Here is a 25,576-nt window from a genome sequence, read left to right on the forward strand (position 1 = left end):
CTAGTGCTTTGTCTACTCTGAGGAAAAATTCTTTATCCGATCTGTGTTTGGCAGATACGTTTTTTCTTCCAGTTTGCGGCTTGTCTTCTGGCTTTCGGCATAAGGTATTTCAGCATGGAGAAATTTTCATTTAGTAAAGTAATTGTTGTTACATTTTGTTTCCTTTTGTGTGAAGGCTCTTCATGATGTGTGTTGAAAATCACAGCTCATGATGGACGTGATGAGACCCATGGCCGTGTCAATATTCTTCTCTGTGATCCTCTGTAATTTTTTATGGTTTCGTATATTTTCAATTTGCCTGCAGAGAATTTGGAGTGACTTTTAGTGCGAGTCGTAAAGTCTGTGCCTACATTCGTTTCATGGCATGTGGTTCCTAATTGTCCTATAATTAGGGTTCCAGAAGTCCTGGGATATTGGCCTCCATCCCTTGGAATTTGCAGAGTGTAGTGCATTGAGCAGGACTGCCTGCAGAAAACTCAGCCCTCACTGAAGTGGGAGTGGGTGCCCCCTGCATTTTCCCAGTTGGCCAGTGGAGGGCGACAAACCAGCCTCTCACCAATGTGGTACCTGCCTCTTGTGCCCACAGGCTTGGCCCTGTGCACAGCTGACAGGCGTTAGGTCTCTCCAGGACAGGCCAGGGCTTTGGCTTCGGGAAAATGCAGAGCTGCATCCACAGGGAGGGTAGCTAGGTTTCCTCTGGACCTGCTGGGAGGTGCTGGCCTGGTAGAGAAAGGTGAGGAAATGGGGTGGGAGGATGTTTCCTGACAGGGACTGCTGGTTGGGGTTACTGGGGGCAGGGAGGTCTGTCTCAGAGGCCCCAGCAGAGGAAAAATGGGTGAGGAGTCTTGTGTGGGGTGGGGAAGGAGTCTGGTGTTCTCTTTTAGGGTCATGCATGATGTTCTGTATTCTAGGTCTTTTTGTTGTTGTTGTTAGGGTGACTGTCCTTTCACTGCTCTAGGTCCCTGGTAGTTTTGTCTTTGGGTAACACACCAGAGATGTGTGTCTTCTTCCTGGGGTCTCTCAACTCTTTCTCACAGACGACTGATGAGTATTTCTTGGACCTCCTTTCAATTCTATTCATCTCAGTATATATCCTCATGTCAGTTTCACTGTGTTTCATTTCCTGGGGTTGTGTTCAGAACATTTGAAAGTGGGAGGTGTGAGCCTTCAAATTTGAGGGTTTTTTTAAAAAAAATAATTGTGTTAGAGCTATGGGGTCATTGAAATTCCATATTTTGGTGTGTCCTTTTCTGCTCCCCTTCACTGAGATGTACATCCCCCTCCCCTTTGCTGAGGCACACATGTATTGAAGATCTCTTGATTCCTTTAAGGTGTAGACAGTATGAGGGCAGCCATGGGTCTGGTCACATAGCTCACGAAGCAGGATTTGGAACAAAAAGCCCTCACACAAGAGGAAACAAACAGCAGTAACACCTGATGCATGTGTTATTCTCCTCTGTGAATTACTTTCCTCTCTAAGCAAAAAGAGAAGCCACACACTGAGAGAAATATATATTTATTTCCCAAACATATATCAGATAAAGAAATTTTACTCAGTTTGTGAAAAGAACGAGAAACCAAACAGCTACATTCACAATGGGTAAAGATCTGAACAGACACTGGGCCTGAGATGATATACAGATAATAAAGTAGTGCAGACAAAAATATGACTTGGGAGAGGAGTCAAGATTTCAGACTAGGTTGATGCAGAATTCGCATCTCTGCACAAGATGGGGGACCTCGGACACCTAAAGGGATGAGAAGAACCCCCAGTGACGGGGTAGGACGTGGGGCATGGCAGGGGAGTGAGGGGTGAGGAGAAGAGGAGGTGGGACTGTACTGGCGACCCTGAGGGGTGGCTGGGGGAGAAGGGATCCTATGCCCAATGGGGGAAATTGGGGGACCATTGGGAGGGCAGAGGATCAAAAGGGAGCATGGCCAGGTGTCCCCTGCCCTCTTGGGCCCCCGGGAGCCTGCTGAGTTCCCAGTCCTGATCCTCTGCTCACGGAGGCCCCCTCCAGCCATGCAGGTCCTAAGGGAGTGGGAGGGAGGGAAGGGGGAGCAAAAGTAAAGGCTGGACCTACAGAGCTGGCACCCCTGTGGGGTGGTTGGGGGAGGGGAGGAGTTCCTACACCCACGGTTGGGGTCCAGCAGGAATGGGGGAGACCCTGGGGGAGACATGGGGGGATGCAGAGGAATGGAAGGGAACACGGGCAGCGATTTCTCTGTCCACTTAGGCACTGGGGAGCCTGTTGGGCTCCCAGGCCTAATCCTCTGCCCTCGGATCCTCCCTACTGCCCACAGACCGAAGCCCCGCCCCTACACACCCACCCAGGGCCCTACCTCTATACTCGGAGATCCCCTCCAACACACTGGGCCTAAACCCCACCCACACATCCTCGCTGAGGGCCTTACCTCCAAACTCCAGAACTCCACACTCCATAGGCAGCCCTTTGGATGTGCTACCTCTCCACTTCTGGGCAGGTCCTAAGCAGAGGCCCCGCCCCATGCTTGAATGTCGCCCTGCCTGGGCTCTGTCCCCAAGGCCTTTTCTGGCTGCCTGGGTCCTGAGCCTAGGCTCCGCCTCACACTCAAACGTCACCCAACCCACCCACCTAGGTCCTGCCCCACCCTAAACCCTGCCCCTGCCTGAGTTCCACCTCTGCCTACACTCCACACTGCCCCCCACCACCACCCTGTAGCCAAGGTTTTGTTTTTTTTTTTTCCTCTTAGATTGGGGTTCTGTTTTACCTTGTTGTTGATTCACTGATGTTGATTCCTTTATATATTTTTTTCTAATCTTTTATTTTTCTAATTTTATTTTTTATACTTTGTTATTGTCCTGCGGCTTTTGGCTTTTTTTCTGTTGTGGTTTTGTTTTACCTTATTGCAGTTGTTTCAATTATATTATTACTTTTCCCAATATATTTTTTAATCTTTCTAATTTTATTTTGTTTTTAATTTTTTGTGATTGTATTTTTGGTTTTTTGCTTCACCACGTGGCTTGCAGGATTTTTGTTCCCAGGCCAGAGGTCAGACCCAAGCTCCTGTGGTGGGAGCTCCGACTCCAAACCACTGGACTAGCAGAGAACGTCAGCCCCCAGGGAATATTAATCAGAGTGAGGCCTCCTGGAGGTCCTCATCTTGGCATCGAGACCCAGCTCTATCCAACTGCCTGCAAACTCCAGTGCTGGACACCTCAGGCCAAACAACCAGTAAGACAGGAATACAGCCCCACCCATCAAAAAAAAAAAAAAAAAAAGAAACAACAAAAAAATATGTGGCAGACGAAAGAGCAAGGTAAAAACCTATGAGACCAAATAAATGAAGACAGAATAGGCAGCCTACCTGAAAAAGAATTCAGAGTACTGACAGTAAAGATAATCCAAAATCTCGGAAACAGAATGGAGAAAATACAAGAAACATGTAACAAGGATCTAGAAGAATTAAAGAGCAAACAAACAGTGATAACACAATAACTGAAATTTAAAATACTCTAGAAGGAATCAATAGTAGAATAACTGAGGCACAAGAACGGATAAGTGACCTGTAAGATAAGATAGTGGAAATAACTGCCCCAGAGCAGAATAAAGAAAAAAGAATGAAAAGAATTGAGGACAGTCTCAGAGACCACTGGGACAACATTAAACTCACCAACATTCGAATTATAATGGTCCCAGAAGAGGAAGAGAAAAAGAAAGGGTCTGAGGAAATATTTGAAGAGATTATAGTTGAAAACTTCCCTAACATGGAAAAGAAAATAGTCATTCAAGTCCAGGAAGTGCAGAGAGTCCCATACAGGATAAACCCAAAGAGAAACATGCCAAGACACATATTAATCAAACTATCAAAAATTAAATACAAAGAAAAAATATTAAAAGCAGCAAGGGAAAAGCAACAAATAACATACCAGGGAATCCCCAATAAGGTTAACAGCTGATCTTTCAGCAGAAACTCTGCAAGCCAGAAGGGAGGGGCAGGACATATTTTAAATGATGAAAGGGAAAAACCTGTAACCGAGATTACTCTACCCAGCAAGGATCTCATTCAGATTCCATGGAGAAATCAAAAGCTTTACAGACAAGCAAAAGCCATGAGAATTCAGCACCACCAAACCAGCTTCACAACAAATGCTAAAGGAACTTCTCTAAGCAGGAAACACAAGAGAAGAAAAAGACCCACAAGAACAAACTCAAATCAATTAAAATGGTAATAGGAACATACATATCAGTAATTACCTTGAATATAAGTGGATTAAATGCTCCAACCAAAAGACACAGACTAGCTGAATGTATACAAAAACAAGACCCTTATATATGCTGTCTATAAGAAACCCACTTCAGACCTAGGGATACATACAGACTGAAAGTGAGAGGACGGAAAAAGATATTCCATGCAAACGGAAATCACAAGAAAGCTGGAGTAGCAATACTCATAGAAGATAAAATAGACTTTAAAGACTGTTACAAGAGATAAGGAAGGACACTACATAATGATCAAGGGATCAATCCAAGAAGATATAACAATTATAAATATTTTTGCACCCAACATAGGAGCACCTCAATACATGACAAATGCTAATAGCCAAAAAAGGAGAAATCGACAGTAACACAATAGTAGTGGGGGACTTTAACACCCCACTTACACCAATAGATCATCCAGACGGGAAATAAATAAGGAAACACAAGCTTTAAATGACACAGTAGACCAGGTAGACTTAATTGGTATTTTCAGTACATTCCACCCGAAAGCAGAAGAATACACTTTCTTCTCAAGTGCACGTGGAACGTTCTCCAGAATAGATCAAATCTTGGGTCACAAATCAAATCTTGGAAAAAGTAAGAAAATTGAAATCATATTAAGTAACTTTTCTGACCACAACACTATGAGATTAGAAATCACAGGAAAAAACCCAGCAAAAAACACAAATACATGAAGGTTAAACAGTGCGCTGCTAAATAATCAAGAGATCACTGAAGAAATCAAAGAGAAAATTAAAAAGTACCTAGAAACAAATGACAATGAAAACGCAATGATCCAAAACCTATGGTATGCAGCAAAAGCAGTTCTAAGAAGGAATTTCATAGCAATTCAAGATCACCTCAAGAAACAAGAAAAATCTCAAACAATCTAACCTTACAGCTAAAGCAACTAGAAAAAGAATAACAAAGGAAACCCAAAGTTAGTAGAAGGAAAGAAATCAAAGATCAGAGCAAAAATAAATGAAATGGAAACAGAAAACAATAGCAAAGATCAATAAAACTAAAAGCTGGTTCTTTGAGAAGATAAACAAAATTGATAAAACTTTAGCCAGACTCATCAAGAAAAAAAGGAAGAGAGCTCAATTCAATAAAATTAGCAATGAAAAAGGAGAGATTACAACTGACACCACAAAAATACAAAAGATCATAAGAGACTACTACAAGCAACTCTATGCCAATAAAATGGACAACCTGGAAGAAATGGACAAATTCTTGGAAAAGTACAACCTTCCAAGATTGAACCAGGAAGAATTAGAAAATATAAACAGACCATTCACAAGTAATGAAATGGAAGATTTTTAACTACAGTTTCAAAGAAAAGTCCAGGATCAGATGGCTTCACAGGCAAATTCTATAAAACACTTAGAGAAGAGTTAACACCTATCCTTCTCAAAATCTTCCAAAAACTTGCAGAGGGAGGAACACTCCCAAACTCGTTCTATGAGGCCACCATCACCCTAATGCCAAAACCAAAGATATCAGAAAAAAAATTATAGACCAATATCGAACATAGATGCAAAAATCCTCAACAAAATACTAGCAAAGAGAATCCAACAACATATTAAAAGGATAATGCACCATGATCAAGTGGGATTTATCCCAGGGATGCAAGGATTCTTCAGTATATGCAAAACAGTCTGTGTGATACACCATATTAACAAATTAAAGAATAAAAACCATATGATCATCTCAATAGATGTAGAAAAAGCTTTTGACAAAATTCAACACCCATTTATGATAAAAACTCTCCAGAAAGTGGGCATAGAGAGAACCTACCTCAACATAATAAAGGCCATATACGACAAACCCATAGCAAACATCATTCTCAATGGTAAAAAACTGAAGGCATTTTCTCTAAGATCAGGAACAAGACATGGATGTCCACCCTCGCCACTATTATTCAACGTCCTAGCCGCGGCAATCAGAGAAGAAAAAGAAATAAAAGGAACCCAAATTGGAAAAGAAGAATTAAAACTTGTCTCTGTTTGCAGATGACATGATACTATACATAGAGAATCCTAAAGATGCCACTAGAAAATTACTAGAACTAATCACTGAATATGGTAAGGTTGCAGGATACAAAATTAATGCACAGAAATCTCTGGCATTCCTATACACTAACAACGAAACATGAGAAAGAGAAATTAAGGAAACAATCCCATTTACCATCGCAACAAAAAGAATAAAATACCTAAGAATAAAACTACCTAAGGAGGCAAAAGACCTGTACTCAGGAAACTATAAAACACTGATGAAAGTAATCAAAGATAACATAAACAGATGCAGAGATATACCATGCTCCTGGATTGGAAGAATCAATATTGTGAAAATGACTGTACTGTCGAAAGCAATCTACAGGTTCAGTGCAATCCCTATCAAATTACCAATGGCATTTTTCACAGAACTAGAACAAAAAATTGCACAATTTGTATGGAACCACGGAAGACCCCGAATAACCAAAGCAATCTTGAGAAAGAAAAACGGAGCTGGAGGAATCAGGCTTCCAGACTTCAAACGATTCTACAAACCTACAGTAATCAAGACAGTATGGTACTGGCACAAAAACAGAAATACAGATCAATGGAACAGGATAGAAAGCCCAGAGGTAAGCCCACGTACATATGGTCACCTTATCTTTGACAAAGGAAGCAAGAATATATAATAAAGACAACCTCTTCAATACGTGGTGCTGGGAAAACTGGACAGCTACATGTAAAAGAATGAAATTAGAACAGTTCCTAACACCATACACAAAAATAAACTCAAAATGGATTAAAGACCTAAATGTAAGGCCAGACACTCTAAAACTCTTAGAAGAAAACATAAGAAGAACACTCTGACATAAATCATAGCAAGATCCTTTTTCACCCACCTCCTAGAGTAAAGGAAATAACAAAAATAAACAAATGGGACCTAATGAAACTTAAAAGGTATTGCACAACAAAGGAAACCATAAACAACAAAAAGACAACGATCAGAATGGGAGAAAATATTTGCAAATGAAGCAACTGACAAAGGATTAATCTCTAAAATATACAAGCAGCTCAATATCTCAAAAACAACCCAATCCAAAAATGCGGAAGACCTAAAAAGACATTTCTCCAAAGAGGACATACAGATGGCCAACAAATACATGAAAAGATGCTCAACATCACTAATCATTAGAAAAATGCAAATCAAAACCACAATGAGATATCACCTCACACCGGTCAGAACGGCCATCATCAAAAAATCTACAAACAATAAATGCTAGAGAGGGTGTGGAGAAAAGGGAACCCTCCTGTACTGTTGGTGGGAATGTAAATTGTTACAGCCACTGTGGAAAACAGTATGGAGGTTCCTTGAAAACCTAAAAATAGAATTACCATACGACCCAGCAATCCCAATACTGGGCATATACCCTCAGAAAACCATAATTCAAAAAGAGTCATGCACTCCAATGTTCATTGCAGCACTACTTAACAATAGCCAGGATATGGAAGCAATCTAAATGTCCATCAACAAATGAATGGATAAAGAAGATGTGGCAATACAATGGAATATTACTCGGCCATAAAAAGGAATGAAATTGAATTATTTGTAATGAGGTAGATGGACCTAGAATCTCCTTCCTTGCTGATGGAACACACTGAAGGCCCCTCGAGACACCCTTTGGAAACATGTTCCAAAGCCAATCAAATCCAACACTGAAGACCATCCTTCAAGCTTCCAAAGAGTCATGGAATTGTTTTCAGAAACTATCCAGACAAAAGGAAGGACCCTTTTTTACATGGAAGCTCTGTTCATACTGTTGACACCTTAAAACAATCAGGAGGTCATAGGGACGTGAGGTCATAAGCAAAGAGGGAAGGGGTACATTCAGGCAATGGGGAAACAGAAACGGAACCCACAAAATATATAATATTCAGACACCCCACAGGTCTAAAAAAATTTTTTTCACGAGGAAAATCTAATTTGAAGGCTCACACTTCCCAATTGCATATGTACTTACACAGCCACAATGAGGGAAACACTGTGATACTGGCTTGAAGATATACAATGAAATGAATGGAATTGAATGGAGATCCCAGAAATAAACTCAGCAGTCTGTGAGGAAGAGTCGAGAGAGCCTATGAACAGACCCACACATATGTGGTTTGTTAGTGTGAGACAAAGCTGCCCGGACCCTACATCAGTGAAAGCACAATCAGCCGAATCAGTGGCCTGGAAAACTGATCAGGGCCCCCTAAAAGGATGCAGGGCTCCTCCTGCACCACACACATGACTAAGTAAAATATTCTTCCCCAAGCTTTTCCTCTGATGGGTCTTCTCAAGATGGACCCCCCCTACCCTCATCCCTCAGCCCCCAGCAGGAAGCATCCCCCCACATCTTCCTCACCTATCCCTCCAAGGGTGGAACCTCCCAACAACTCTTGAGGAAAACTGCTCCTCTAGTGTGGATGCAGGTCCACATATTCCCGAAGCCAGACCTGGCTGGTCCTGTGTAGACCTAATGCCTGTTAGGTGTGCACAGGGCCAAGCCTGTGGGCAGAAGACAGGGCCTGCACTGGCATGAGAGACAGGCTGGTCGCCCTCCGCTGGCCACCTGGGAAAATACAGGTCGCACCCACTCACACTTCAGTGGAGGCTGAGTTCCATGGGGGCAGTCCTGCTGAATTCACAACACTGTGGAAACTCAAACGCATGGGGGCAAATATCCCAAGACTTCTGGAATGCTAGTTGTTTCAGGACAATGAGGAAACACATGCCCCAAAATGAGTGTAGCCACAGACTTTACAACTCACACCAAAAGTCACTCCAAGTTCTCCACAGGCAAATTTAATATATAAAATATTATAAAACCACTTAAACTTTAAGAATTATTAAAACCAGTTACATTGATATTGAGAGGTAATAGGCCCTTATACTTTTTATTTTTTGTGTGTGTGTTTTAGACAGATGTAGAAAACAAAATAATGAAAAATTTTTAAAAATCTGGGAAACAAGATGAATTTTTTTTGGTTGGGTAGGTGATTATATAACTGGAAAATTTAGGCAATTTGTTTAAAAACAGATTTGGTACATTGCATTGATAAATCCACAATGAGTTTCTGGGGGAAAATTATTCACAGTAATGATCAAGAACTAGAAAATACTTAGTAATAAATTTAACAAGAAAAGTATATGACCTTAATGAGAAAACTGCACAATTTCACTGATGGGCATAGAATAAAACCTGCAGAAATAGAAAATATAATCATGTTCTCTAGGTGGGAAGGCATAATACCATAAAGCGAAAATCATTTCTCTCCTAATAACATATAATTCAATTTTATATCATACCTCTTATGTTGTTTTAGATTTAAAAGCTAAAAGCTTATATAAAACGAAGAATGCCGAAGAGAACCTAGAAAAAGAGGTGTCACAATGTATGACAAAGGCACTATTAAAAAATCAATATGGGGACTTCCCTGGTGGCAGAGTGGTTAAGAACCCGCCTGCCAATGCAGGGGACACGGGTTCGAGCCCTGGTCCGGGAAGATCCCACATGCCGCAGAGCAACTAAGCCCATGCGCCACAACTACTGAGCCTGCACTCTAGAGCCTGTGAGCCACAACTACTGAGCCCACGTGCCACAACTACAGAAGCCTGCACACCTAGAGCCCATGCATCGCAACGAAGAGTAGCACCTGCTTGCTGCAACTAGAGAAAGCCTGCATGCACCAATGAAGACCCAACGCAACCAAAAATTAAAAAATTAAAAAATCATACGTTCCTCTATTGAAAAAAAAATCAATATGGAATCTGGGGAAGAAGAGTGATTAAAATGAGGCGTGTTCAAAGAAACAGACTGATGCAGGGGGAGACAGAAGAGACCACATGTAAAAGAGACACCAACAACACCCAAAGGGTGTAAAGAACATAGCAAATACTGAAGTGAGCCAGTCATCATTGTTGTCACCACTCTACCTGCTGTTCATTCAGGCTCTGGGCTTTAGAATAAACTGCTGCTCTCATTGGTGTGTTTGAAGTACTAATTGACATAACAACAGTCCTTCAGTTGTTTCTTAAATCATTAGAGACTTGGCTATAAATAGGACAGTCACAGGACTCCTGGGGAGAAATTATTCTCTAAACACAGCGTGAGTCATGATTTCCTCAAGTTGCCAAGTTACCCACAAAGCTCAGGGCAAGACTCGATTCATGGACTGGGGAGACTATCCTTTCTGAGACAGGCAATGCCTGACAGCCAATGCAGGGGATATGGGTTCGAGCCCTGGTCCAGGAAGATCCCACATACCACAAAGCAACTAAGCCTGTGCACCACAACTGCTGAGCCTGTGCTCTAGAACCCACGAGCCACAACTACTGAGCCCACGTGCTTCAACTACTGAAACCCACGCACGTAGGTCCCATGCTTCACAACAAGGGAAACCACCTTAATGAGAGGCCTGCGCACCACCATGAAGAGTAGCCCCCACTCACCACAACTAAGAAGAAAGCCCACGTGCAGCAACGAAGACCCAACACAGCCAAAAATAAATTTATTTTTAAAAATAGTATAATAAAAATGCTCCTTAAAAGCCACTACATACATATTATCATCCACAGTTTGAATAACACCAAGGTTTTAACCTGATATGCTTTGTAAGATTTAAATACACAAGAGTAAACTTTTATTGAGTGACAACTTGGATATATTTATATACACTGCTGCATAAATTATGAAAAATGTTTTTTGAATTCTCAAATTTTGGTTTAAAAATGTATCACTTATTTGAAAATGATATTGAACTTTGGAATTTTGGGGGGTATATATTGAGGCAGACTGTTTTCTAATTCCTTTTATCATTGTTATTGGCACAATCATATTGGCATGGCCAATACACTTCTCTACAGACATTTAATTTTTTAAAAAAACAAAATATACAAGGAATTTGATAAATATATACAAATGACAAACATGTGAAAAGATTTTCAACCTTATTAGTAATCAGAATACAAATTTAAACCACAGTGATACTGGCAGATCAGTCTGATGTATTCCTGGTAGTAATATGGAAAAAAGAATTATATATTTCTTTTAGGAATATGTATTCAAACAAGCACTGGGTAAACATTTTGGCATTTTCTAGGAAACCTGAATATTTATATAATCTAGTAAGCAGCAATTCTGCTCCCAGATTTATACTGTAGAAAAAATTTTTATATAAAAATAGACTTGGAAACATGTAAATAATACTTATGACAGCAACAGTCATAATAGCGTAGACAGGGAAAAGCCCAAATGTTCATTGACAGTAGAATGGATAAATAAACTATGGTTCATTCATACAAAGTTATTTTACACAATGGTGAGAAAGAATGAATTCCATCCACATGTAACAACATGGATGAATCCTGAAAACAATATTGTGAGCTGAAAACAAGCAACAGAAGAATTTATAGTGTAAGATATTATTGGGGACTTCCCTGGTGGCGCAGTGGTTAAGAATCCACCTGCCAATACAGGGGACACGGGGACGAGCCCTGGCGCGGGAAGATCCCACATCCCGTGGGGCAACTAAGACCGTGAGTCACAACTACTGAGCCTGTGCCCTAGAGCCTGCAAGCCAAAACTACTGAAGCCTGCATGCCTAGAGCCCGTGCTACACAAGAAGAGAAGCCACAGCAATGAGAAGCCCATGCACTGCAACAAAGAGTAGCCCCCACTCGCCGCAACTAAAGAAAGCCTGCGCGCAGCAACAAAGACCCAACGCAGCCAAAAATAAATAAATACACTTAAAATAAATATACTATTGATTCCATGTTCAAAAATATTCAAGCTAGAAATTATATTAGGTAGGGATTCATACATATGAAAACATATAGAAAAGTCAGAAAAGACTAAACTAGAAACTCATGTTAGTACATACCTCTTGGGGGGAAAGTGGAAGTAGTGTTTGCAGTGGGATACACAAGGTACAGACATTTGTTTCATTTTTTTTTATTTTTTATTTTTTGCATTTTCAATTCAATTAGGACCTTTAATAATATCACAAAGATGAAGCTTGATATGAAAAATTTTTTAACATCTTTATTGGAGTATAATTGCTTTACAATGGTGTGTTAGTTTCTGCTGTATAACAAAGTGAATCAGCTATATGGATACGTATATCCTCACTGTCTGGTGTCTCCCTCCCACCCTCCCTATCCCACCCCTCTAGGTGGTCAGAAAGCACCGAGCTGATCTCCCTGTGCTATGCGGCTGCTTCCCACTAGCTATCTGTTTTACATTTGGTAGTGTATATATCTCAATGTTAACTCTCTTCGTCCTAGCTTACCCTTCCCCCTCCCCATGTCCTTAAGTCCATTCTCTACATCTGCATCTTTATTCCTGTCCTTCCCCTAGGTTCATCAAAACCATTTGGGTTTTTTTTTAGATTCCATATATATGCGTTAGCATATGGTATTTGTTTTCTTCTTTCTGATTTACTTCACTCTGTATGACAGACTCTAGGTCCATCCACCTCACTACAAATAACTCAATTTCGTCTCTTTTTATGGCTGAGTAATATTCCATTGTGTATATATGCCACATCTTCTTTATCCTTTCATCTGTCAGTGGACACCTACGTTGCTTCCACGTCCTGGCTGCTGTAAATAGAGCTGCAATGAACATTGTGGTACATGACTCTTTTTGAATTATGGTTTTCTCAGGGTATATGCCCAGTAGTGGGATTGCTGGGTTGTATGGTAGTTCTATTTTTAGTTTTTTAAGGAACCTCCATACTGTTCTCCATAGTAGCTGTATCAGTTTACATCCCCACCAACACTGCAAGAGGGTTCCCTTTTCTCCACACCCTCTCCAGCATTTATTGTTTGTAGATTTTTTGATGATGGCCATTCTGACCTGTGTGCGGTGATACCTCATTGTAGTTTTGATTTGCATTTCTCTAATAATTAGTGATGTCAAGCATCCTTTCATGTGTTTGTTGGCCATCTGTGTATCTTCTTTGGAGAAATGTCTATTTAGATCTTCTGCCCACTTTTGGATTGGGTTGTTTGTTTTTTTTGATATTGAGCTGCATGAGCTGCTTGTATATTTTGGAGATTAATCCTTTGTCAGTTGCTTCATTTACAAATATTTTCTCCCATTCTGAGGGTTGTCTTTACATCTTGTTTATAGTTTCCTTTGCTGTGCAAAAGCTTTTAAGTTTCATTAGCTCCCATTTTTTTATTTTTGTTTTTATTTCCTTTACTCTAGGAGGTGGGTCAAAAAGGATCTTGCTGTGAGTTATGTCAAAGAGTGTTCTTCCAATGTTTTCCTCCAAGAGTTTTAGAGTGTCTGGCCTTACATTTAGGTCTTTAATCCATTTTGAGTTTATTTTTGTGCATGGTGTCAGGAAGTGTTCTAATTTCATTCTTTTACATGTAGCTGTCCAGTTTTCCCAGCACCACGTATTGAAGGGGCTGTCTTTTCTCCACTGTATATTCTTGCCTCCTTTATCAAAGATAAGGTGACCATATATGTGTGGGTTTCTCTCTGGACTTTCTATCCTGTTCCATCGATCTATATTTCTGTTTTTGTGCCAGTACCATACTGTCTTGATTACTGTAGCTTTGTAGTATAGTCTGAAGTCCGGGAGCCTGATTCCTCCAGCTCCGTTTTTCTTTCTCAAGATTGCTTTGGCTATTTGGGACCTTTTGTGTTTCCATACAAATTGTGAAATTTTTTGTTCTAATTCTGTGAAAAATGCCATTGGTAGTTTGATAGGGATTGCACTGAATCTGTAGACTGCTTTGGGTAGTACAGTCATTTTCACAATGTTGATTCTTCCAATCCAAGAACATGGTATCTGTCTCCATCTGTTTGTATCATTTTTAATTTCTTTCATCAGTGTCTTATAGTTTTCTGCATACAGGTCTCTGTCTCCTTAAGTAGGTTTATTCCTAAGTATTTTATTCTTTTTGTTGCAGTGGTAAATGGGAGTGTTTCCTTAATTTCTCTTTCAGATTTTTCATCATTAGTGTATAGGAATGTCAGAGATTTCTGTGCATTAATTTTGTATCCTGCTACTTTACCAAATTCATTGATTAGCTCTAGTAGTTTTCTGGTAGCATCTTTAGGATTCTCTATGTATAGTATCACGTCATCTGCAAACAGTGACAGTTTTACTTCTTTTCCAATTTGGATTCCTTTTATTTCTTTTTCTTCTCTGATTGCTGTGGCTAAAACTTCCAAAACTACGTTGAATAATAGTGGTGAGAGTGGGCATCCTTGTCTTGTTCCTGATGTCAAAGGAAATGGTTTCAGTTTTTCACCATTGAGAATGACGTTGGCTGTGGGTTTGTCACAGACATTTGTTTTAAAATGTCCAAAAGCAAAATTAAAAATTTGAATTGTACCCAGAAACGACCCCTGCAGTGGAAGCACGGCCTCCTAACCACTAGGCCTCCAGGGAATTACCAGACATTTTTATAAATTTGCTTGAGTTAATTAACTTAGCCTGGTGATCTTCAGTTGTTAATAAATATGCAAATATAATATTGATTTCATCTCAGGAATACATATTACTTTTTTAGAAAGACTTAAGTGTTCTCACAGCAATTTTAAAAAAAAGACTCTTGGGCTTCCCTGGTGGCGCAGTGGTTGAGAATCTGCCTGCCAATGCAGGGGACACGGGTTCGAGCCCTGGTCTGGGAAGATCCCACATGCCGCAGAGCAACTAGGCCCATGAGCCACAATTGCTGAGCCTGCGCGTCTGGAGCCTGTGCTCCGCAATGGGAGAGGCCGCGATAGTGAGAGGCCCGCGCACCGTGATGAAGAGTGGTCCCCACTTGCCACAGCTAGAGAGAGCCCTCACACAGAAACGAAGACCCAACACAGCCATAAATAAATAAATAAATAAAATTAAAAAAAAAAAAAAGACTCATGAATCATGCCTTTCATTTCAATCTGACTCTTCTAGCTAAAAATGCAGAAAACTAATACTGAAAATGTCTCTGAGTATTTTTTCTTTTCTTTTTCTTTGATTTATTTATTTTATGTTTTGGCCATGAGGCATGGAGGATCTTACTTCCCTGACCAAGGATGGAAACCATTCCCCTGCATTGGAAGTTTGGAGTCTTAAACACTGGACCACCAGAGAGGTCCCTTTTTTTGTTTGTTTTTTAAAAAAATATAAGCTTCTATTTTAAGTATTACATACTTACAGAAAAAGTACACAGGTCTTGAATGAATGAATGTATAGCTCAAAGAATTACCACCAAGGGAATTATCGCCAAGTGAACCTGTGTGTTAGTGAGAAGTAAAGATCAAACTATCCCACTAAATAAATTTGAAGTAGGTCATAATCAAAATCATAGAAGCAAAAACAATCGAACACATCCAAGAAAACAGGATAAAATATGCCCAACGTGTGTCCATCTATGTGTGGGGGAGAGATACGTATCTCTCAAAGGACTTATATCCAGAATATAAGAGCTCTTATATCCAGAGCTGTGATCACAATAGGACAAATAAGCCCCCAACATGAGCAAAAAACTTGAAGACACGTCACAAAAAATAGACAGTTGACCAATGAGCACAGGAATTATGTTCAACATTACTAGTCATCAGGGAAATTCAAATTAAAGTCAGCATGAGATACCACTGAAGACACACATAAATAAATAAAATTAGAAAGATGGACATAGCAAATGTTGGTGAGGCCTTGGAGCAACTGGGAATCTCATCTACTGCTGATGGGAATGTTATCAACACTTTGGAAACCAGTTGGGCAGTTTCTTAACAAAGTTAATACAATGTGACCTAGTAATTCTACTTATAGGATTTTTTGCCAAAGGGAATGAAAAATACGTGTGCAAAGACTTGCATGTGAATATTTACAACAGTTTTTGTCAAAATAGCCCAAACTTGGAAAACATCCAAATATCCAACAGCTGAACAACACGTGTATACAATGTAATCTTAGCTTTATAAAGAAATGAACTGCTGATACACACAATACCCAAGAATATCAAAAACCTTATGCTGAACAAAAGCAGCCAGACACAGGAATATACATGATTCGGTATGTATGAAATTCTAGAAAAGTAGATCTAATCTCTGAAGACTAGTAGATCATTGGTTGCCTTGTGCTGATGGAAATGGTTAGGAAGGGGACAAGGGAATATTTTGGGGTGATGGAAATATTCTGTATCTCGATTGTGGTGGTTGTTACATGGGTATATATATTTGTCAGAAGTCATGAAGCTCTACCCTTAAGTTTTATTGCATGTAGATTATATTAAGCTCATGAAAAGGTACTTCACACCAGTAGTCATTTGAGAAAAGCACATCAAACCCACAATGAGAAACTACCTCACATCTAAGATAGCTACAATTTAAAAAGCAGCAACAACAGAAAATAAGAATGGAGAGAATTAACAAGTGTTGGGAGGAGAATGTGGAGATATTGGAACCCTGTACTTGGCTGGCGAGAATGTAAAATGATGCAACCACTGTGGAAAACGATTTTGTCGTTCCTCTAAGTGTTTTTTGTATGTATGTATGTATTTATTTATGGCTGCATTTGGACTTCGTTGCTATGGGCAGGCTTTCTTTAGTTGCGGCCAGCAGGGGCTGCTCTTTATTGTGGTGCACAGGCTTCTCATTGCAGTGGCTTCTCTTGTTGCAGAGCATGGCCTCTAGGCGCGCGGGCTTCAGTTGTGGCACGTGGGCTCAGTAGTTGTGGCATGCAGGCTCAGTAGTTGTGGCTCATGGGCTCTAGAGCACAGGCTCAGTAGTTGTGGCACATGGGCTTAGTTGCACCGTGGCGTGTGGGATCTTCCCGGACCAGGGCTCGAACCCATGTCCCCTGCATTGGCGGGTGGATTCTTAACCACTGCGCCACCAGGGAAGCCCTCATATGGTAATTTTAACTCTTAGAGGAGGGACTTCCCTGGTGGCACAGTGGTTAAGAATCCACCCGCCAATGCAGGGGACATGGGTTCGAGCCCTGGTCCGGGAAGATCCCACATGCTGGTGCAACTAAGCCCATGTGCCACAACTACTGAGCCTGCGCTCTAGAGCCCGCGAGCCACAACTACTGAAGCCCACGTGTCTAGAGCCCCTGCCCTACAAGGGAAGCCACTGCAATGAGAAGCCCACACACTGCAACGAAGAGCAGCCCCCGCTCGCTGCAACTAGAGAAAGCCCACGTGCAGCAACGAAGACCCAACGCAGCCAAAAATAAGTTTTAAAAAAATTACCATATGACCTGACAAATCTACTCCTAGGTCTATACCCAAAAGAACTGCAAACAGGGATTCCAACAGATACTTGTACATGAATGTTCACAGCAGCATTATCCACAACAGCCAAAAGGTAGAAACAGCCCAACTGTTCATTGGCAGATGAATGGATACACAATCGTGTTAGACAGTTGGCCCTCAAACATCACGGGTTTGAACAGCAGGGGTCCACTTATACTCGGATTTTTCCCAATAAATATGTACTACTACACTATCCATGGTTGTTGCATCCACGGATGTGAAACTGAGGATACAGAGGGCTGACTGGAAAGTGTACACAGATTTCTGACTACATGGAGGGTCAGCGCTTCTCACTCCTGTATTGTTCAAAGGTCAACTGTACATACAGTGGAATGTCTTTCAGCCATAAAATGTAATGAAGTTACGATACATGCTACAACATGCATAAACTTTAGAAACATTATGCTCATTGAAAGAAGTTGGATGCAAAAGGACAAATATCTAGAAAAGACTAATTCTGAGAGACAGAAAGATTTGTGGTTACAAGGAACTAGGAGGAGGGAAGAAATGGAATGATTGGGTACAGAGTTTTGTTTGGGGTGATGAAAAAAATTTGGAAATGGGGTGATGGTTGCAAACATTCTGAATGTAATTAATGCCATAGAATTATACTCTTAGAAATTATACACTTTAAAAAAGTGTAAAATTATACACTTAAAATTACCAATTCTCAAAGAAATAAAAAGAAACAGTAATGGCAGTTTTTAATTTCAGCAAAAGAACTGAAAGCAAAAAAGCATGAAGATTGGGACTTCCCTCACAGTCCAATGGTTAAGACTTCGCCTTCCAATGCAGGGGGTGAGGGTTCGATCCCTGGTCAAGGAGCTAAGAACCCACATCCCTCACGGCCCAAAAAACAAAACATAAAACAGAAGCAATACTGTAACAAATTTAATAACAACTTTAAAAATGGTCCACATCAAAAAAATCTTTTAAAAAAAGTATTAAGATTTAAATTTTGTAAAGGTAATGGTTCTCAGAGATGTAATTTGATACTTTCATCTCCACCTGCCTATCCTACATCTTCACTTTGATGTCTAAGAACTGCCTCAACCTCACCCTCGTCCAAAACTATGACTTTCCACCCCCACTCTGTTCCTCCAGGTGCCTCCCCCATATTTGACACCTCTTCTTGTTTCTCAGGCCCAACCAACAGGGTCATTCTTTGCTCCTTCCTTTTCCACAAACTCCAGATCTGAATTGAAAAATAAAGCTGATTCTGATTTTGAAATACATCTATACCTACCCATATATGAGCACTTGCTTTATTACGATATGAGTACTGGTGAGCAGTGAAGCAGATTCTCAGTAAATGGTGCTTCATCAACTGACCATCTAGATGGAATAAAATTCATCAAGAGTCAATTCCAAGTGAATAGTGGATCTAAATGGGAAAGGTAAGAAAAACCAGAAGATGACGTAGGAGAATGTCTTCATGATCTCATGTAGGCAAAAATCTAAGGGCAGGAATTTGTGTCTGTGATGTCTAATGCTGCATCTCCAATGTAGATGCCCAGTATTTACAGAATGAACGTAAAGGAAACTTCCACACTCTCTGGAGGGATATACACACATACAAGTACTTGGGTCATTGTGAAGACACATAATGTTCTTAGTGGTCAGACTGAATGTCATATAAATGTCACTTATTAGTCTATCATCTAATGCAATCCTAATTAAAAAACCATTCAGATTTATTTTCAGAATAATCTGATTCTAAATTTCATACAGAAAAATGAGCAAGAATACCTAGGAAAACCCTGAGGGGGAAAAAGGTGGGCCCAAGTAATGAGGTGTGATAAGGCCTACCAGGAGGTAAAACGTATTTTACAGCCACAATTATTACCATCTTGTTGAATCTAGGACACTGTACTATAAGGTGCATCACTGGTTCACGTGCCACTAAGAAAAACACTGGCTATTAGGCTATGACTTGTTAGATGCCTCCTGATTCAAAGATCTCACAAGTGTGAAAAGATATCTGCCTTGGAATGGCATTGATGCATGGATTCTCAGACAGATGAACAAAACAATAAAAATGCCAGACATAGACCCAAAATCATACGTGACTTTAGTAGAAAATAAATATTGCAGATAGTTGGGAAAAGAGGGGTCTTTCATTGACTGGTATTGAGAAAATTAGCTAGTCATTTAGGAAAAAAGCCTCCTATTTCACACCTGATAGACACACACACATACACACACACTCCAGCTGGACCAAAGATGTGAAACCAGAAACCAAAAAACAGAAGAACAGTAGTAGAAGAACTCGAGGAATAATAATTTTTATATTATCAGAATAGGGAAGGTCTTTCCAAGTATGTCATAAGTGGAGAAGCCACATAGAAAGTCTGATTATCTGACTGCTTCAAAACAAACAAAACCCAGTGGTGAGGCCAACGCTGCCCCAACATCGAAGTGAAAAACCGAATGGCAAGCTGGGAGGTAGCCTGGCCACTCACCCTACCCCATCCAGGGTGTTTTCAGGGTCCTCAATCTCCCCAGACCCCCACCCCCATGGCTGCTGCCACTGCCAGTCTATGTGGGACCTCAGTCACCTCCTAAAATGAGAGGGTTATTTTACACAAAGATAGTGGGTTGAATGGTGGCCCCAAAAGATGTGTCCCTCAGAACGTGTGAAGGGACCCTGTCTGGGAAAAAGGTCTTTGCAGGATTAGTGAAGGATCTGAGATGAGGATATCCTGGATGAGGGTGGCTCTAAATCCAATAACAGTGTCTTTATATGAGACGGAAGAGGAGAGGCACGGGAAAGCCACGTGAAGACGGAGGCAGAGATGGGAGAAAGGCGGCCACAAACCCAGGGATGCCTGGAGCCCCCAGAATCCAGGAGAGGCAGGAAGAACACTCCCCTGGAGCCTCCAGAGGGAGCATGGCCCGGCCCACACCTTGATTCATACATCTGGTCTCCAGGACTGGGGGAGGATGAATTCCTGTTGTTTTAAACCACCCCACCCAGCTTGTGGTCATTTGTTACAGAAGCCACAGAACAGTCACACAGACCCTGCTCTGTAGGATCCTGGAAGTGTGGGTCTCACTAAAGGCAGATAGAGGTTGGATTACAGAACCCTTAGAGTCAGCACTGGGCCCCAGAAATCCTAAAGCAGTGGCTGGACACCAGAACGTTGAGGGGTCAGTCGGAAGCCCATCCCTAAGGGTGCCGGCTGCACACGGCCTCCCCAGGTTTTCACGTCTGTGCATGTTGGGGATAAGTATTTCAATCCTGACTCAGGACCTTTGATGTCACCGTTCACATTGCTAATTAAGAACCCATCAGTTATACAGATGAAAACCCTATCAGGACACTTGCTGCAGTGGTAAACAATTCTGAAGTTGGTCACAGGTGGGGAATCGTCTCCCATGCAGCCAGCAGCCCCCCCACCAGGACCGTCCTCATTGCAAAGCTGGGGGACCATGAGGAGGCGTCTTTGAGTAAACGTGAGCTGAGCCCCAGGCCAGCTGCTGCTGAACTTTTCCCACCCTTCCCAGGTAAAACACCTGAATATGTACAAAGACTTTAAAGCCTAGAGGAAAGGTCTTGGAGTCACACCAGCGACAGCACGCAGGCCGAGCTGGTGCCTGCAGGCCAGCCAGGATGGTCCTGGCCCCGGGCGCTCTTCTGGAAGCTTTCCATTTCCCTGCCTGAGGTACCCCTCCTGTCCCGGCCCCCACTGCTTTTTTCCTTCCTCACCTCTGCCCGGGGAGAAATTCCAACGACAGGTATGGGTGACACATCCTCTTCTTTAGCAGGTGGCAGCCCAGCAACTCCTGCGGAAAGTCCAACAGAGGCCCACTCACACTGGGCCACCCACAAAGCCGTGGGCCCTACTCCCTCCCACCAGCCCGGCCCCGAGACTGCTGACGGGGCAGAGACTATGGCGTCAGGCACAGCTGCAGGTACTCTTGCCTGGAGGGGGTATTTATATTGACCTCAACCCAGGCACACCTGGGGAGGGCTGGCCGTCCGGGTCAGCCAATTCTCGCCCCTCAGGGGCTCAGAGTTACTCAAAATGGGCCTTGCTGCACCGGCCAGGTCCAAGGAACAGGTGTGGGGTCCTGAGGGTCAGGATAGACAAGGGGCTGCAGCTCTGGCTTGTTTTCTAATCATTTTATACGGTCCATGAGTGGGAGACAACTTCAAGAAGACCCTCTCCTAATGAGAGGAACCCAGGAGTCAGGGAGAGGAGGGGTGGTGGGTGGAGACAGAGGTCTGGTGCCCCGGCTGCAGTGGAAGTCTCTGGAAGACCCCGTGGAGGGAGACGTGATAAGCCCCCTGGGCTGCCCAGGTGAGTCCCATGTTCTGGAAGGTGTCTGCCCACCTTAGCCCCGTGGGCTGCTGGGTGCCTGCTCAGGTGAGCTCCATATCCTGGGAGGGGCCTGTGTAAAAGAGACCTTGCAGTGGGAGGGGCTGCGGAACGAGCATCCTCTTTGCCACCAGCACACAGTTGCTTCCTCACCCTTGGGCAGTGCTGGGGTGAGATGAGAACCAGGAGACACTGTGGGCTCCTGAAACCCTGCGTGGGCTCACGTAGAGCAAGGAGGTCAGCAGGTGGGCGCTGGCTCCTGTGCTGCAGACTCGCTTTGAATGTAGCTATTTGTTTTATAGCACTTCATATTATGTGAGTATAAATTCTTTATCACGTATGTATTTTGCAAATATTTTTCTCCCAGTTTCTGGCTTGTCTTTTGGCTTTCAGAATAAGGTATTTCACCAAGTACAATTTTCAGTTTTATAAAGTACGTTATTAATTTTTTCCCTTTTGTGTGAGGGCTTCTCACGTGGTGTTAGACATCAAAGCTCGTGATCTATGTGACCAAAACCATGGCCATGTCAATTTTCTTCTATATGATCTTCTATAATTTTTAAAGTTTTATATTTTAAATTTGCCTGTGGACAATTTGGAGTGACTTTTGGTGCGAGTTGTAAAGCCTGTGCCTACATTTGTTTCGTGGCACGTGGTTCCTAATTCTCCTGTAATTAGGTTCCAGAAGTCCTGGGATATTGGCCTCTGTCCCTTGGAATCTGCAGAGTGTAGTGCATTGAGCGGGGCTGCCCACAGGGAACTCAGCCTCCCCTGAAGTGGGAGTGGGTGCTGCTTGCATGTTCCCAGGTGGCCAGCGGAGGGCGACAAGCCGGCCTCTCTCACCAGCGCGGGACCTGCCTCTTCTGCACACAGGCTTGGCCCTGTGCACAGCTGACAGGGGTTAGGTCTCCGCAGGACCGGCCAGGGCTTTGGCTTCGGAAAATGCAGACCTGCATCCACATGAAGGGTAGCTCGGTTTCCCCAAGAACTGCCGGGAGGTTCCACCCTGGGAGGGAAAGGTGAGGGAAAAAAACGTGGTGGGATGCTTCCTGCTGGGGGGATAGGACACCTGGAGATGCAGAGCTGCCTGCAGATGCTGCTACAGAAACCCCTGATTCTTTCCTGAGAATATTGGTGGAGGGGGGGGCATTCAGGCAACAGGGCAAACAGCTTGCTCTGGGGGCTGTTGTGGGGAAGTGGGGGCATAGCAACAGGGGCTCAGCCCACAAAACCCCAGAACTGCTCCCATATCAGCTCTAGAACTGCTCCCAGAATGGCAAGAAGTGGGTCTTCCACCTACTAGACGTGGAGGAAAGGGGTGGGGTCTGCAGGGCCTCCCTCACCTTCGGGGACTTGCTGGGAGGTCACGGGGCTCAGCACATGCTGTGTGCTCAAGGCTAAGATGGGTCAGGACATGCAGTAGGGATGCAAAGGGGGATCCCTGTGCCAGCTTCTTCGTGACCCCTCCTTTCCTCAAGGGTCTCGAGAACGTCTCTTACCCCAGTGACAAAGGATAAAACCATGACATTTCCCCCAGGGAAGCTCATTAGAGACTTGGCACTCAGCTGGGGGCTGGTCACGTGATTTCCACCCTCACCCTCCCAAATGCCAGGGCCCAGAAGGGGAGCCTTGTTCAGCACGAACCACATGGTTTGTGCAGACAGTGTAGGTGCAGGGGGCTGCCCCTAATGGGAGGGAGGTTTAGATAAGGGCGGGGTGATTTTCCAACTCTCCCCCACCCCCTCGGCCCCCAGGGCTTTTGTAAAATGCCAAGAAGGAGAGGGAGCAGGCCTCTTCCTGATCCACGGGCCTAGGATGCCCCATATGGCAAGGGCACTAGACTCAGGGGTCTCCTACACCGTGCCTGGTAGAGGGGCCCTGCAAGTTCTAGGGCTCTGAGACCACCCCACTTCTGACCCCAACTGCAAGACTGGGAGCCCCTAGACCACCCCAGGTTTTTTTCTTAGAGGCTCCCAGGACTCACTGAAGCTTTATACTCAGGCTCAGGATTTGTTATGGTGAAAGAAATCAGATAACATCAGCTGAGAGCAGAGGTCAGGAGGAGAGTTGGGGGTCCATCAGGTGTGGCCACCTAGGGAAGCGACCTGAGTCCTGGGGTGCAGGGTGTCACTGAGGTCCGCCACGTTGACGTGGGGAACCCCGTGTGGCTGGAGTTCGACTCCAGCGCCTGTGAGGGGCTCAGGAAGCCCCACCATGCGTCACGCCGTCAGCACAGACCAGACCAGTGTGAAGACCACGGAGCACAGACACTCCCGTCTGATGCAAGGTGACCACCCGGAGCCAGGAGCAGAGGCCTGGCCTCTCTGTGGGCAGGTTTGCGGGTCTTTCACTTCTTGGGTTACATTTATTCCTAGGGGTTATGTCCTTCTGATGCTATTGTAAATGGGATGGTTTTCTTCATTTCTCTCTCTGATGTTTCATTATTAGTGTATAGGAACACTGGGCTTCCCTGGTGGCGCAGTGGTTGAGAATCTGCCTGCCAATGCAGGGGACACGGGTTCAAGCCCTGGTTTGGGAAGATCCCACATGCCGCGGAGCAACTAGGCCCGTGAGCCACAACTACTGAGCCTGCGCGTCTGGAGCCTGTGCTCCGCAACAAGAGAGGCCGCGATGGTGAGAGGCCCACGCACCGCGATGAAGAGTGGCCCCCACTTGCCGCAACTAGAGAAAGCCCTCGCACAGAAACGAAGACCCAACGCAACCAAAAATAAAAAATAAATAAATAAAACTATTAAAAAAAAAAAAACCTACGTAGAAATACCACTGTTTCTACAACATCCAGGTCATCCAGAACACCAAGACATGGTGGCTACTAACATAATCTTCCCGCCGTGCCCCTCCAACCTCTGCCATCCTACAGTGGTGAACTGAATCATCACTTTGGGGAGCAGGATCTGGGTAGGGCTTGGCCTCCATAACAAACTATGACATCTTCTCTACTTTTCTGTCCCTTCATTGACATGGTTGTTTTGAAAAGTAATTGACTCTGCAATAATTTCCAAAGTCTAGAAAATTGTCCCTAACAGTAGAAAAGACTCACATTTGCCATTTCACACTGAATTCTATATTGTGTTTTATGCAAAGCAGAAATCCTCTTCCAGGGAAGCAGCACGTGACCTCCAAGTGAGGACATTTTTATGGTTTCCACATTATAATCCAATCCACAGGCCCACGTCCACTTTCACCAGGTTCCCCAACGCTAGGGAAATGTCTTTTTCCATTCTGATCCAGGTTTCTTTTTCTGAAACATTAACAGATCCTTTCCCTCCTTTTCACAACCTTGATGGATTGAGAGCACACAACATGAGTATGATCTGGGTGGCCTTTTCTGTATGGTAACACAGATCAGTACTTCATTCATTGTTTGTTGTGACTAAATGGGCATCACATTTAGCATCTGAACCATTTTCAGTACACAGTCCTATGGCATTAACCACAGGCACGTTGTTGTACAAATATCCTCACCATCCACGTCCAGATCTTTTCCACTTTCACCAGTGAAACGCTGTACTTTGATTGAACACTGATTCCCCTCAGTCCCTGGCACCCACATTCTACTTTATGCCTTTGAATTGTACTTCTCTGGATACCTCCTGTATGTGGTAACTCATCATGTGTGTCCTTTTAAAGTGACAGGGCTATTTCACTGATCATCATGCCTTTGAGGTTCGTATATGCTGTAGGAGTTGTCAG

The 25,576-nt window shown here is 43.1% G+C and overlaps 1 long non-coding RNA gene across 4 annotated transcripts in view; it reads left to right on the plus strand.

Annotated features, from left to right (window-relative positions):
* The window catches only part of LOC137752597 (uncharacterized), a 44,489-nt gene extending 34,231 nt beyond the window's left edge, over nt 1-10,258 (plus strand). For all 4 annotated transcript variants that reach the window (XR_011071207.1, XR_011071208.1, XR_011071206.1 and 1 more), the window contains one exon: nt 9,602-10,258. This is a non-coding gene — a long non-coding RNA (uncharacterized lncRNA). The remainder of the gene's footprint in view (nt 1-9,601) is intronic.
* The last annotated feature ends 15,318 nt before the right edge of the window (nt 10,259-25,576 follow it).

This window comes from Eschrichtius robustus, chromosome 19 (genome assembly GCF_028021215.1).
Source record: "Eschrichtius robustus isolate mEscRob2 chromosome 19, mEscRob2.pri, whole genome shotgun sequence".
NCBI lineage: Eukaryota > Metazoa > Chordata > Mammalia > Artiodactyla > Eschrichtiidae > Eschrichtius > Eschrichtius robustus.